The sequence below is a fragment of the Lathyrus oleraceus genome, chromosome 5, assembly GCF_024323335.1.
Source record: "Lathyrus oleraceus cultivar Zhongwan6 chromosome 5, CAAS_Psat_ZW6_1.0, whole genome shotgun sequence".
NCBI classification, from domain to species: domain Eukaryota; kingdom Viridiplantae; phylum Streptophyta; class Magnoliopsida; order Fabales; family Fabaceae; genus Lathyrus; species Lathyrus oleraceus.
The window spans coordinates 483,979,997-483,996,186 of record NC_066583.1 but is presented as its reverse complement, the minus strand read 5'-3'; positions in this window follow the sequence as shown (position 1 = coordinate 483,996,186).

Sequence of the window (16,190 nt, the reverse complement as noted above, 5' to 3'; positions counted from 1 at the left end):
AAAAATGTTAGTTAATAAGCTGTTAGTAATTAGAGGTGACATGAGTTAGAAGTCCATTGATCATGTTAGTTGAGGTTAGTATGGAAGTTAGAAATCATTATTGTGTTGATGGACGTTGCAATGATATGCTAAAGTTAATGATGCTTTGAAATCAATTTGAATGTTCATTGAAACTACTATGGAATATGGTTGGTTTATTGATTTTGAATGTTGATGTTAATTGAATTAATTCTAATTTTATTATGGTTAACTGTTTGTTGAAAATGCTATGCTAATCGGTTAGTTGCTGGTGTTACAAATGCAATGTTTAATGATAGTTGGTGATTTGGGAGTTGTTAGTTTGTGTATGTATGTATATTGAATTGTGTATGTATATGTGTATGCAATTTGATTTTCTTTATACTTGCTTGGTATGCATGATGAATTTTGAAATGCATTGCATGTTGGGGCTGTCATGACTAGGCTTGGATTTAGATGTTCAATATTGTTCAAACTTCATGTTTCCTTAGTGATTATACTTGAAGATTGAATAGGTAGTTTTTTTTCTTTTTAACTGTGAAAGTGTTGTTCATCTCACTTTCATTCTAAAGGAACAAGATTTCTCCCATAAAATGATTGAACGAACTCTAATATAGTTATAGGTATACTTATAGGTATATTGTAATAGAAAAAGTTTGATTCTTGTAATATAAAAAATGAAAGTGATGAGGTAATTAAAGTTGGTATATTGGCGTATCGGATACGTTATTGAAGTTTATATTAACATTGGTTATGTATAGGTTTTTGAAGTTTAAAATGAATTGAACTTTATAATTGTTAGGATATTCAAAGATACTACCTTAGTTATGTATTTTCGTCTGGATTAATTATTTACTTTAATAAGTAGGAAAACCATGGATAAAACATGGATCTGTGCCGATCGAATGACCAAAGAGTACGAGAGTGGGGTTACGGAATTCGTTAAGTATGTTGTTCAACACGCTGAAAACCCCAGACGAATGCATTGTCCTTGCTTGCGTTGTTGTTATATTGGTAAGGTTGACGCACATGGATTGAAATCGCATTTGCTGAGGCATGGAATTGATCAAAGTTATGAGTGTTGGATATTTCATGGTGAGAAAATTAACGAGAATGTTGAATCGAGTGGAAAAAGTAATACGACCTATGCTTCATACGACAAAGACACGGAAACATACGATTGTGATCGAGTTGAAGAGATTGTAGAAGCACTGGAAGAAGATCTTCATGATTGTCCTGAAATGTTTGAGAGGATGGTAAGCGATGCAGAGAAACCGTTGTACAAAGGTTGCACTAAATTCTCAAGACTTTCTGCGGTATTAAAGTTGTACAACTTAAAGGCGGGCAATGGATGGTCGGATAAAAGTTTCACAGAGTTGTTGGCCCTTATGAGAGAAATGCTACCGGATGATAATGTTCTTCCTAATCGAACCTATGAGGCAAAAAAAAATGTTGTGCTCTATTGGCATGAGCTATGATAAGATACATGCTTGTCCTAACGATTGCATTTTGTTTCGTAACGAATATGCAATGTTAACTGAGTGCCCTAAATGCGGTTTGTCTCGATATAAGAAAAGATTATCTCCCGCAAAAGTCTTATGGTATTTTCCAATAATTCCGAGATTTAGGCGCATGTTTCGTAGTGAAACCGATGCAAGACATCTTACTTGGCATGCAGATGAAAGAATTATTGATGGAAAGTATCGGCATCCGGCTGATTCACCACAGTGGTCGAAGATTGATAATGATTATCCTGAGTTTGGATCAGAAGCAAGAAACCTTCGATTGGCATTATCTACTGATGGAATGAACCCACATGGTCTTCAAAGTATCTCACATACCACATGGCCTGTGATTCTTATGATTTATAACCTACCTCCGTGGCTATGTATGAAGCGTAAGTACATGATGTTATCTATGTTAATCTCTGGGCCTAAACAACCAGGGAATGACATAGACGTATACTTGACACCTCTGATCGAAGATTTAAAGATTTTGTGGGAGAACGGTGTGGAGGTTTATGATGGATATAGGAAAGAAAGTTTCAATTTGAGGGCGATGTTGTTTGGCACAATTAATGATTTTCTAGCATACGGGAATCTATCTGGGTATAGCATTAAAGGTCAACGTGCGTGTCCTGTTTGTGAAGACGGAACCGATACGATTCGATTGGAACTTTGCCAGAAGAATGTGTTTCTCGGTCATCGTAGATTCTTACATTCTAAACATCACTACCGTGGGTGGAGAAAAGCATTCAATGGAGACACCGAACATCGTAGAGCTCCACCCGAATTGTCAGGTGAACAAGTTTTTGAAAAGGTGAAAGATGTGCGTACTGAGTTTGGCAAGCCTTTTGCACATAAGATTGTGAAAGGTGGGTGGAAGAAAAGGTCGATATTTTTTGAATTGCCATATTGGAAGTCTTTGTACGTGAGACATTTTCTCGATGTTATGCATATTGAAAAAAACGTATTTGAAAGTGTTATCGGTACATTACTCAATATAAAAGGCAAGTCTAAGGATGGCCTTAAAGAAAGGGAGGACATGTTAAAAATGGGAATGAGAACTGAATTAGCACCCGGGAAGAAAGGAAGACGAACATATCTACCACCTGCTGCTTTTACTTTATCTAGAAAGGAGAAAAAAAATTTGTGTAAGTCTCTGAGTGAAGTTAAGGTTCCAGAAGGATACTCATCTGATATCAGAAGACTTGTTTCTATGAAAGACCTCAAGTTGAAGAATTTGAAGACACATGATTGCCATGTTATAATGGAACATTTTCTACCGATAGGTATACGTTCTATTTTGCCAGAAAAAGTAAGAAGTGCCATAACTAAATTGTGTTTTTTCTTTAGGTCAATTTGTAGTAAGGTGACCGATCCCGAGATCTTACCAACACTACAAAAAGAGATTGTAATTACCTTGTGTGAGCTTGAAATGTATTTTCTTCCGTCTTTTTTTGACATAATGGTTCATTTAGTTGTTCATCTTGTGAAAGAGACACAATTGTGTGGACCAGCTTATATGAGATGGATGTACCCTGCTGAACGGTATATGAAAATATTAAAAGGGTACGTGAAATCCCGAAGTCGACCAGAGGGTTGTATTGTTGAACGATACATTGTTGAAGAAGCTGTTGAGTTTTGTACTGAATATTTGTCTAACGTTCAATCGATTGGACTCCCTAGAGCTCAGATTTTCGACAAAATGGAAGGTAAAAAATTAATTGGGAATAAAATTGTGACAATATCAAGGGATGAACGGGATCAAGTTCATTTGTATGTTCTGCACAATAATAATGAGGTTGAGCCATATGTTGAAATGCACAAGGATGTACTCCGAAGGTTAAATCCGAACAGAAATGAAAATTGGATAGTTATAGAGCACAATCAAAGTTTCATACAATGGTTGAAGGATCATATTTATTTGAAGCGCTCTTCATATCCTTCTTCGGTAACAGAAAGGTTGAGATGTTTGGCATATGATCCAAGTTTGCATGTGTTTTCTCATAGCGCATATTCAATTAATGGATACACATTTTATACCAAAGAACAAGATGATAAGAGTATTATGCAAAATAGTGGTGTCAACGTGCTAGCTGAAGCAATGCATATATCAAGTATGAAGGACTTAAACCCCAAATATGCAAATTTGTCATATTTTGGAGTTATTGAGCACATTTGGGTGTTTGATTACGAGAAGTTTCAGATTCCCATCTTTGGTTGCAAGTGGGTGAATAGTAGTGGCATACGAATGGATAAGTCTGGATTTTTGCAAGTTGATCTTACTAGGGTGGGGTACAAAGATGAACCTTTTATTCTAGCATCTCAAGCTAAACAAGTGTTCTATGTGAATGACCCGAAGAGTACAAAATGGTCTATAGTGCTTTTCTCTAACAAAGTGACTGATGATAGCGGTGTCGATCAATGTGATATTGATGTTGAGAATGAGTCATGCATTAGACGGAATGAGTTGAATAGAAATGATGAAGTTGAGGATCTTATACCGGATGAGTCATATATAAGAAACGATCATAATGAGGGAATTTGGATCAATTCATCCGTACGCATTGCTAAGAAACAAGTGATTAATATTCCAACAAAGAAAAGAAAGAGATGTTAGTGATTTGAATCATATTTTTTTTTTCAATTGTTTTGATTATAAGTTATATGTGATAATGCATGATTTCATTATATTTTTGTTTTCAATTGCTTTGATTATAAGTTATATCTGATAATGCATGATTTCTTTATTTTTTTTTGTTTTCAATTGCTTTGATTATAAGTTATATCTGATAATGCATGATTTCGTTATATTTTTGTTTTCAATTGCTTTGATTATAAGTTATATCTGATAATGCATGATTTCTTTATTTTTTTGTTTTCAATTGCTTTGATTATAAGTTATATTTGATATTTGATGGTTTCCTTGGTTTATTACAGGTTAGACATGGCTGATGACCAACATGAGGGAGTTAGTAAAAAAATATCCGCGGAAGAAGAAATTCGAAGAGGCATCACAGTAATGAGAAGGGTGGTCCAAGGAAGATCTCGAGGCATCATACTAGATGTCTGTTGGAACAACCAGGGACAGCTTATAGAACCTAATGGGCATACCTTAACTAGTTTTATCGGTGCACTAGTAAGGAATGAAATTCCCATTACATGTGATGATTGGAGAAACAAAGAGCTGAACGAGTCCAAAGAAAAAATTTGGAGTGAGATAAAGGTACAATCATTTGGCCCTTAATTATACGGTATCAATTATGTTTTTTCAATTACCGATACTAACTATCAATCTGTATGTTTTTCTTAGCGATGTTTTAACATCGAAGAAGAAAGAAGAGGTTTTTGTATGAAATTGGCCGGTAAGCTTCTAAGAGGGTTTCAGACATTTTTATCATCCAAGTTCCTTAAGGATGCGGATGGTAATTTTGTGGATGCGGAGCTTCCTAAAAAATATGAAAGTTTGATATCGGCTGAAGAATGGGAAGCTTTCAAATCCAAAAGACAAGACCCGGTTTTTCAAAGAATAAGTGCTACAAATCGGGAAAGAGCATCAAGTCCCGCATATTCGTACCGAAAAGGACGTGTCGGATATGGACGCTTAGAACAATCCATGGTAAGTATTTATAAATTGCGATAACAAATTTGTTCATCATATATTAGTTTTATCTGATCAAATTGTATGACTTAATGTGTAGCTGCAGAAGGAGGAAAGTTCAGAAACATCTCTTCCTGCACATGTTTTGTGGAAGGAAGCCCGTGTGGGCAAATCTGGAGTTCCTCAAGAAGAAGTTTTACACGTATACCAGAAATGTGTAAGTATAACATTTTTTCATTAATTGAATAACATTTTTATACACAAATATTTGACAAGTATACGGTATTCATCTGATTTTTCAAGAGGAGCTATCTCAGTCTTTATCTCCCGATGATACTAAGGGCATACTTAGTCGGGCATTAGATGTCCCTGAGTATTCTGGTCGGGTGAGGGGTAAGGGATTTGGAGTCACTCCGACCTCCCTGAGTATTAAAAAAGGAAAGGCTCCTAGTAATCGGGAGCTTCATGCAAGATTGGAAGCCATGCAAGCTGAGCTTGATGCATTGAGGAGAGAAAGAGAGGCTAGCGCCTCAACAGTATACAGAGATGCTTCGGACAAAAACCGTATCAACTGTACCTTTCAGCCAAACATTCCAGAGGTAATTACATATAATTGTCTTAAATTGAACTATTTGCTTAAATTATGTATTTGACATATATACAGATTAACGATTTCTTGTTATTATTGGTTTTAGGGCATTTCCCATTGTCAGCTGTATTTGTCGTCACCATACTATCGGATGGTTGGCAAGGGAAAAGTGCATAACGTTAGCGGAGTATTACTCCACACTAGAGAGCTCCCTGCTGGATGTTTGAAGGTATCAGTTGATATTGTAGTTGAGCCGAATGCAGCATTACCATATCCTAGCGATGATTCGGATGCAACAACGGTGCACGAAGCAGTAGGTTCGTTTGTTGCATGGCCGACAAACCTCATATGCGTAGGATATGAGGTATGCTTAAAACTTATGTTAACTTTAATGTGTATATTTAAAGTTTAAAATTTATGCTTAAAATTTTACTTACATATTTTCCTTGGTTATGTTAAATAGACTCCCACAAAATCCAAATCAAAAGATAATGCGATTCCACGGCATACCGAGTCCACGGTTTCAAGAAAAGAGGTAATATACAATTATATGACATATATTCATGGAAGTTGTTACATTCTTAATTTGATCTAACTATTTATATGACATGTAGCTTCAAGAAAATGAGGTTAGCAATGCCTCCGCACAACAAAAAAAGGAGGTTAGCAACGCCTCCGCACGGGTAAAAAGTTCTGGTGCTAAGAAGACCGTAGCTAGGAAAAAACCTACCACCAAGTATAGGTTGTGCCTCAGGACATTTCTAGAGATGACCGATATACCGACCGGAGATGTTCGGACTGTACATATGGAGGTAGGGATTTTCGGCTTTGATCACGACCAAATGATTGGTAATGAAGACTTCATGCAAGTTTTTAGTCATGAAGAAATCGGCGTCACCGTTGTCAATACATATATTAGGTAAATCCGGTCTACTTTATTTTATTAATTAAACACCTTATGTTAATGATGTTTACTTTATGTTAATCCGGTTTACTTTATGTTTCAAAAGAGGTGTTAATGATGTTTTTATATTAGGTTTTTGTATGACAAAGTGATGCGCCCCAATGGTTTGGACGTGTCATTCGGATTCTTAGCACCCGCGACCGTCAACTTAGGTTTAATCTTAAGTAGACCGGATACCGTGACGGAGTACGTTCTTCGGATCCTCATGGACAATAAAGATGCGGAGAAGTTGTTTTTTATACCGTTTAATACCGGGTTAGCATTTCATTCTAAATTCATCTATTATAATTATTTTCCAAGTTACCATCTAACATTTTCCTAATCATTACAGTGGACATTGGTTGTTGCTCGCAATCAATCCTATCCGAGAAATTGTGTATTATCTTGACTCGTTAGGAAATGATTGGACAACATACCCGGATATGAAGGTCCTAATTGACACGTAAGTGAGAATGTTCAAAATTTTTCTTAGTTTATGTGAATTGTTCTAATTGCTTCATTTTTATTTTATTAGCGTCCTACAAGCTTTTCGGGCCCAACGAGATATCCAAACCTCAAGGAGGCGCGCCAACTCCATTACATGGATTAAAGTGGCGGTATATTTTTAATTACCATATTTTTTATTATATTAGTGATGACACTTGATAAAACTTAGGATTTATAATCCATATTTTTTTTTCATATGTAGTGTCCTCAACAACGTAATCAAATAGATTGCGGGTATTTCATATTGAGGTTTATGCGAGATACTCTTGCTTTGGGCCGATTAATGATTCCCATCGATGTATGTATTTCTAACTTATGAGTTATTTTTATATTTACACATATCTCATATAGTTAAATAGTTGGAATTAATTCAAAATATGTTATATTATTATGTAGTACTTTGAGGAATTCAAGTGTGCATTTTATACAAAGGATCAAGTGGACGAAATCAAAGAGGAGCGGTGTCAATTCATGATAGAGCTCAATGTTTTTTCATAAATTTGTGTAATTAATGTGTACATTTGTAGTATATGTAATGACTTGTAAATGTGTACATAAATTTGTATATATTTTGATACATTTAAGGCAAAATTGGTTTGAATTGGTATATATATATATATTTGTTAGCCAAAAATTGGTAGAAAAAAGGCCAAAATGGCATATATAAAATGTGATAATTGTCTGTCAAAATCTGGTTGAAAACAGGTAGAAATTCTGGTTTATAAACCTGGAAAAAATGTGGTTCAAAACAAAAGCTTCAAAAAATTTCGTATACCTTAGACAGCGCTTTTGTAAAAAGCGCTGTCTAAGGGGGGGGATTAGAAAGCGCTTTAGGCAAAAGCGCTGTCTAAGGGGGGGGGGGGGGGGGGGGGGGGGGGGGCTTAGACAGCGCTTTTTGAAAAGCGCTGTCTAAGATATACCTAAAAAAATTAAAATAGGAGGGTCTTAGAAAACGCTTTTGGCCAAAGCGTTGTCTAAGGGGGTGGGGCTTAGACAGCGCTTTTCAAAAGCGCTGTCTAAGGTATACCTAAAAAATTTAAAATAAGAGGGTCTTATAAAACGCTTTTGGCCAAAGCGCTGTCTAAGGGGGGGCTTAGACAGCGCTTTTAAGATTTAAAAAAGCGCTGTCTAAACCTTTAGCAGCGGAGGTTTAGACAGCGCTTTAAAGCGCTGTCTAAGGCTAAAAAAAGCGCTGTCTAAGGTCTTGTTTGTTGTAGTGACCCCAGAGAGAGAGAGAATACGATCATCACACGAGTGTCGGAAAAGACCAATAAGTGGAGAATTGTTTTTACATAATATCTTAATTACAATTATGGGTGTTTTGTTGTGTAAATATGAAAAATAAAAAAGGGTACAAATGAGATGTTGACATGTTCCAATAATAGGTAGGTAGTTGATAACTAACTTTTATAATATTATATTTTATTAATACAATTAAAAAGATTTTTTTTAAAAAAAGTTAAATAAAAAATTAATTTAAATAATTTCTTATAAATATGTTTGAATTTGTTTATTTTTTAGCCATAGTTAATATAGGAAATTCAAATAATTTTTTCATAAATTAGAATAGCAACTATGAAATTAACTATGCTTTATTTTCGATTGAAGTGATAAACTCAAAAAACTTAAAAATATTATTCTTTAGAGTTATGATTAAATCTTAGAGATGAAGTGAAACATGGGTAGAATGAAAGTGTATATATTGACGGAACAAATACTTTTGAAAAAGTAAACACTTATTGGTTAAGTAATCATAAACACACATTCATTAAACATCACATAAAAAAAACCATAATTAATAAAACAAATTGTAAGCAAAAATTGCAACGCACTTCTTATTATTCACTTGTGTTATTACTATTAGTAGGCAATTGAAACCTACACAAGGGACAAGAATTGCCTACATTCAACCAATCTTGAATACAATCCTTATGAAACATATGCGAACATGACAGACAGACACCAACCTTAAAATCTTCGAAACAAATACTACATTTTTCCGCCTCTTCAACTGTCACCATCTTCAATCCCTCAATACACGATTTAGCCGCAGGAACAAATCTAATATCTTGTTCCATCTCTATTCCCTCTTCCCAACCATACTCCCATTCATCTTCATCACTTGCAACGTCAAGAACGAATATACTACCATCTTCAATTCCCATATCCTCTTCCCTATTCGAACTCCATGAATCTCCATAATCATTTCCATGACGATAATCTTCAGTAGACCTTCTTGATTCATTATCTTTGTCTTCTTCTACCTCCATTTCCACGTCACCTTCATCTTCATTACCCTCTTTAATATTCCGTGTAACAGAAAAATCAACTCGAATAGAAAGATCTTTCGAGTTCTTATATATCCCATCAACCATCTCACGTACACATTGCGAAATTTCTTGTAGCACCATAGTAAAAGCATCTTCAGGAACATCTATTTCAGAAAGCCATGCTAGAATGATAGCTTTTTGGATTTCTTTATCTTTTGACTCATAACAAAGAACGTAACTTTTGGTTTCACTCAAAGATGGCAACATTTTATCACTTGGAACACTGATAATCGTGTAATTGAATTCTATATTAAGATACGGGTCATTGTCGCATAATGCATCACAATCGATTGAAGGATGTGCGGTACAATAATATTCATCCATGATGAACTTTGTATACTTAAAAATATTGATGTGATCCTAAATTATATAAAGTGACACTCTTGAATTCAATTGTATATATAACTGAATGATTTGGAACTAAATAACCAACTCTCCGTAATAGGTGGAAACTTCCCAAAAAAGATTCATAGTTTGTTGCGAGAATATCTATAAAAAATCATGTTTTGAATCTTTTATAAAATATTTTTTGAATTTTGAAATGCATTAATTATTTTTTCATTAACATATATATTTTACGATCTATAATAAATATTCGGATATAACGGCATTAATGAATGGAATACTATAATAGAGATTCTGATATAGTTGCATTAATGAAGAAATCAATGTACTTCTTTCACAATATATATGGATTTTTTTATAAAAATAATCATATTTTTTAAATTAATTTCTGAAATAATTATTTTTTTTTAAAATTCACCCAAATAATTATATTTCCAAACCGATGCGTCAGATCAACTGCCGCATCAATTTCACATGCATGGAGACGCCAAGATTGTTGGCGCATGCATGTGTCTTGCCCCATGCATTTGGTGCATACATGTGTTTCTGATTATGTGCTTGTGACGCCTAGTTCTTTGGCGCATGAATTGAAAGCTTCATCTATAAATACCTCGCGCATCTCCACACAACATTTACCCTCAAACCATATTTTCTTTCATTCTACTTCAATCTCCTTCAATTTTTTTTTTAACCATGTCTGAATACATTTATAAGAGAAATACCAATTTAATCTTTTCAGCAACCGCACCGCCGATAAAGATTCGATTTTGGAATATAGATTTGTTAGAACGTCTAAATCGGACGTTGGATCGTTGGTTAGAAGGAGAAATTGCAGATGGTGAAAGGATTAAAAGGATTCAATGGCTTGAGTTCACGTTCAACAAAAATGGAGAAGTGCTTGAATGAGTGGATATTAAGACTGACAGAGACATTCGCAGGATGGTGCATAATATGTTCAAAATTGTATTGATGGTTGTAAACGCTTAGTTATAGTAATGGTATTTTAAGTGTTGTATTTGTTTGTGTTATTGTTTATGTATTACTTGTGTGTTGAATGTGTTGTATTTGTTTGTGATGATATTTCCTCACAAAGTTATCATATGAAATAATATTTTTTTATATATTGCAAAAGAGGTACATGTAAAATTATCTTGTTGTGCTCGTTCCAACACTAGGACAGTTAGTACGGTTGTGACCTGGCTGACGACATGAGCTACATAATCGAACCATTTTGTTCTCCATATTCATTTCGGTTCGAATACGAGTGCTGTTTAGGAGACCCTTTTTCTTTCTTCGCATAACTCCATTGTGCCAGACAATGTCCGCTTGATATGCTGGCCAATAATCCTCTTTTGCAACTACTAAAAAACTAATTTTGTCAGCATTGGATAAGCTTATGACTTTGTAAATGTCAGATAGTAAGTATGATGGGTCCCTTCGAACCTTTGACCATGCCGCAATGACATGGGAGCAGGGCGTACGAAAGACTTAGAACTTTCCGCAGTCGCATCAACCTCTATCTAGTTCCACTTTGTATTGTCCCATCGGCATGCCTTCATTATGATCCATGTGTGAGGGCAAAGATCCCTTGTCCTTATTTTAATGATGTCAAACCTTCTTCGTTCCTCATAATGTGTGCTTTGGACGGTGTCATCATATCATATAATACATTCATCCTCCAACATGTTCAAAGTATAAGTGAAATGAGTCCATGTATATATGAGCATTTCATAGATGTGAATAATGCACTTGATCATCATTGGTACCTTAGGTTCATAAGAAAATGGTTTGAATTGACCAAAATATCAAAAACTCATTTTTGACAGTTTAAGGATTTTGAGTTGACTCATCCCCTGTTTGAGTCGACTCATTGGTTATTTCATTTGAACCATGTTGCCACGGGTCTGAACAGGTCGAGTCATGAGTCGACTCAACTTTGGAAAAACCTATTTGAGTTGACTCATCCCCTGTTTAAGTCGACTCATTGGCTGTTTGAGTCGACTCATTGACTGTTTCATTTGAACCATGTTGTCATGGGTATGAACAGGTCGAGTCATGAGTCGACTCAACCTTTTTAAGTCGACTCAACTATGTTAACAGATCGACTGGTCGCTGTTGGCACTCAATTTTCTGCTGTGCATTTTTGCAAAATTATTCTGTTATGTCTGTTACTTTGTCCATGCATCATATAAATATTCTAGAGTCTCTTGTTCCACATTTTAACAAGAAAGGTGAAAGATATACACCTAAGTGCTCATCATTTTCATTCTTCATTGCATTTCTCAATAATGACACACAATAATCTTTGTTGAGCATTGTGCATTGCTCTTGTGATAACGTTCAAATAAGATTGGATTATCTTAGTTTGGGTTGAGACTTTGTGTGGGTTTTTCTTGAATAAAACCATTGAGATTTTGTCCTCCAAGAATTGGGGGGTTTTGCACTACCTTTGCTTCGCAGATTCAGCCAAGTGAAACTTTTGAAGAACGGAAGGTTCGGTCAAACGAGTAGCGGTAATCGGAGGATTATGAAGAAAGCTTAGGGTTCAAGCGACTTGCATTCGAAATCAGTCAAGCTAAAGTTTTGGAAAACGTGGCGTTCTTGCAATAAGGTAGCGGTAACCGGAGGTTTGTTCGAAGCGCTTGAAGGACTTGATTCAACTCGAATCAAGGGAAGAGAATAGAATAGGATTTGCAACAACTCTAGGGGTTGATTGGTGGTGATCATATGTTTTCTTGTATTGATTTTGCAACGTGTTAATAAAAACATCTCGATTCTAGATTTAGAATTGAGGGAAGATGTACCCTAAGTGAGGACAATAGGGGAACTGCCTCAACAAATCCGGCCTTGTTCTCTCTATCTCTTAACTCTTTAAATTCTGCATTAATTACGGTTTGTGTGAAATTAATCGTAGAATCAATATCGCTTGAGTGGTGTGCATAGTAATTGTTCGATAAATTGTTGCAATCACTTGGATTGCAACTGAGTAAAATTCTTCACATTCAATTTGAGTGAAATTGAAACTTAGTGTGGAGTGCACACCATGTGTTCGATAAAATTAATCTCACACAAACTTAGTAATATTTTACTTGATCTCTTATTGTGTTAAGCATTATTAGAGGTAACGATATCAAGGATCATAGTGGTTAATCGATTGATTTAGATAAGGTTGATAATCTTTATCTTAAGTAATTCCATTCGGTTTCACGCATATCCGATCTTTCCATTAACAAATCGTTTAGACGATTATAATCTAGGGTGCTTCCGCAACCGTTAAAAACATTTATAAAAAGCGTTAAATTTCAAAACTCATATATTCAACCCCCTTCTAGATCGGTACTATCGTCTAACACCATGGACTCAGCAACACTGTATCAACCTTTAGTACGGTCAAACACCGTGACCACATGTGTGTTTTCTTTGGCAGCTTCGTGTCTAATGAATTTCATTGAAGCATCACTGAACAACTGCCTAGATTGCAACACTAGCTCCATTTGGAACATCTGGTCTCAAACAACGCCCCTAGCCTGAAATATTATTTCTATGTGGTAGTGTTTGAAAGAAGGTTCTGATACTGCGTAACCTGCGTTGACAACCTTCTTTCGTAATGTTTTGTCTTTGATCTCCCGCATAAAATTCTGAGCGATATGTCTAATGCAAAAGACATGCGTCGACGAAGGATCCTATAAGCCATTATCAATGTTTTTGTATGCACTGACTATTGAAGGGTGTCGGTCGAAGATCAAACATAAGTTAGGTTGAGGAGCAACGTGCAATCGAAGATTTCTTAGGAAAAAACTTCATCCCTCAGCAGTCTCCCCTTCAACAAGGACAAAGGCGATTGGAAAAATGTTGTTGTTTCCATCTTGTGCCACTGCCATCAGTAATGTTCCTTTATTTCCCATACAACCATGTACCGTCAATTTGTATAATAGGTTTACAGAAAGAAAAACCTTTGATGCATGGTTGATACGCCCAAAAAAGATGGTGAAATATTCCATTTCCAATAGCACAAGTCCCGTCTTGTACTTTTTATTCACGTGCGTATTTGCTACAAGCACGGGGTTGGTCAAGAATGTCGTCACTCGCCCCAGTAAACAAGAATCCATTCATATTCCCTTTTGCAACAAAGTAAGTTTAAAACTTTACCATGTAATTAATTAGACTTTATATTACAATTAACTGTAAATAACATTTTTCAATTGTTTTTGATCTAGGTGGTCAGTTAGAGGGATTAACTACAGTAGGTGTTTGAAACACGTTATAGTAGTCTATTGCAATCTATTGGATCACATTGGACCAGACGATGTAATACTCATGCACAACTCTATTTTAATTTAAAAATACTTCTCAAATTATTTATCATCTAATCATGTCGTATTGGTGTACAGTTTATCTAGAGGCCATATCTGGGTCTTGATCATCAGGTTAACCATGATGATGATGCAATTTGGACAACAAAGACACCAATTATCTGACAACATATCACAATGCGGTGTATTAGTGCAATGTACTCCTCCTTCAAAAATACATGTGGTACCAAAAGTTTGGATGTCCGAGTTATTTTACGGAATTATCCACGTCTCCAGTCCCTCAGGCATGCGTCTCTCGGTAGAGGGCATTATGTTTTTTACCCGCAGCTAATGGGAGTATCCATATGACAAATGTTTTCCCTTATGAGGTTCCAGGTGACCTTTACGAATCTAGGCCTTTATAAACTTACTAATATGAAGTTTGGCCGATGAGGTGCTAAGTACATCAGATGAGTCACTCTTAGTTAATTTTTTGAGGAACCTAAGTTCCTCAAATATTGTATCGCATAGCCCGGCTTGTGAGACGCAGAGTCACTCAGGCGGGGTGTTTAGTCTAACACCCTAAAATCCCATGACTCTTATTTAATTAAAATCATAAAATTGAATATAATTAAGCACTAAGGGCGTCACACATCTCTTTAAAACAACATGGTTCTCAAAACTTTTTTAAAAATATGTAGTGGATAATCTCAACAGTTTTAACTGAATAAATCCAAACAAATGGTTTAATACTCAAACGTAAGGGAAAATAGTCTCATCAATCTCGAAAAAGTAAAACACAATTCAAAAACAAATCTTGTCCCAATGTTACACATCAGAGCGACAACACGAAACCAAAAGAAACTAAAAAATGTAAATAAAGAAGAAGATAATGTGCGTCATTCTCCAACACATAGCTACTACCCGCTACCTGTATCTGCAACATAGGCATAACGAGCCACACAACAACAGAAAGGGTGAGAATAACTTTACAGAAGTTATTGGTGTATTAGTCAGCAAGGATAACATACATAGACATAACACAGTCATACACAAACAACAACATATCACAATGCGGTGTATTAATGCAATGTACTCCTCCTTCAAAAATACACGTGGTACCAAAAGTTTGGATGTCCGAGTTATTTTACGGAATTATCCACGTCTCCAGTTCCTCTCTGGAAAATGTTCTCTCTAAATAAGGAGCCTGTCATTGGCTCTCTTTGAGCATCAGACCTCATCACTGGCTCTCTCTAAGCACTGGACCTCGTCACTGGCTCTCTCTGAGCACTGGACCTCGTCGGACTGAAGTCATATCTATCTCCAAGATACATGAATGCATGACCATATAATGTCAATCACAACTTAAAACCAATCAACATATAAAATCTCGTAATCTCACAAAATATTCTCTCTGAACAAAGTCCTCTCTGGACAAGGTTCCCTTTGAACCACAATTTGCCAATGCAATACCAGCACAATAGTTATCTCTAAACTACACAACTCGAAAAGAATACTATATAATTAAATATCAATAATTCTATTAAAAATAATAAAATTATATTATATTATTACTCAATAACTCCAACTTACACCTCAATTCAACAAAAGCTCGAAATATAGCAACATAGTAAAAACTAATTTATTTTATACTCGCTACTCATTTAAGGTTAACAATTCTTGACTTTTACTCAAAAGAATGCTCAAGACGAACTCTAAACAACTCTATAACAATTTCTACAACTCAAAAACAACTTTAATTGATAAATATCTCTAACTCAACTTTAAAATATGATAATTAATAATATTAAATCATTATTATTATTATTATTGTTATTTTTATTATTATTATTTTTATTATTATTATTGTTTTATTATAAAATAAAGTTCACTAGATTTAATTCTAAAAAATTCGAAAAATAAATTTGACAACTTTAAACATGTCAGAAATACTTAAAATAAATAAGTAAAATGACTCTAAAGTATTCTAAAGTATTTTAAAATACTCAATTGACAACTCTGACATGATGAAATTCTAACTCTAATTAGTCGGTTAGCTCCTT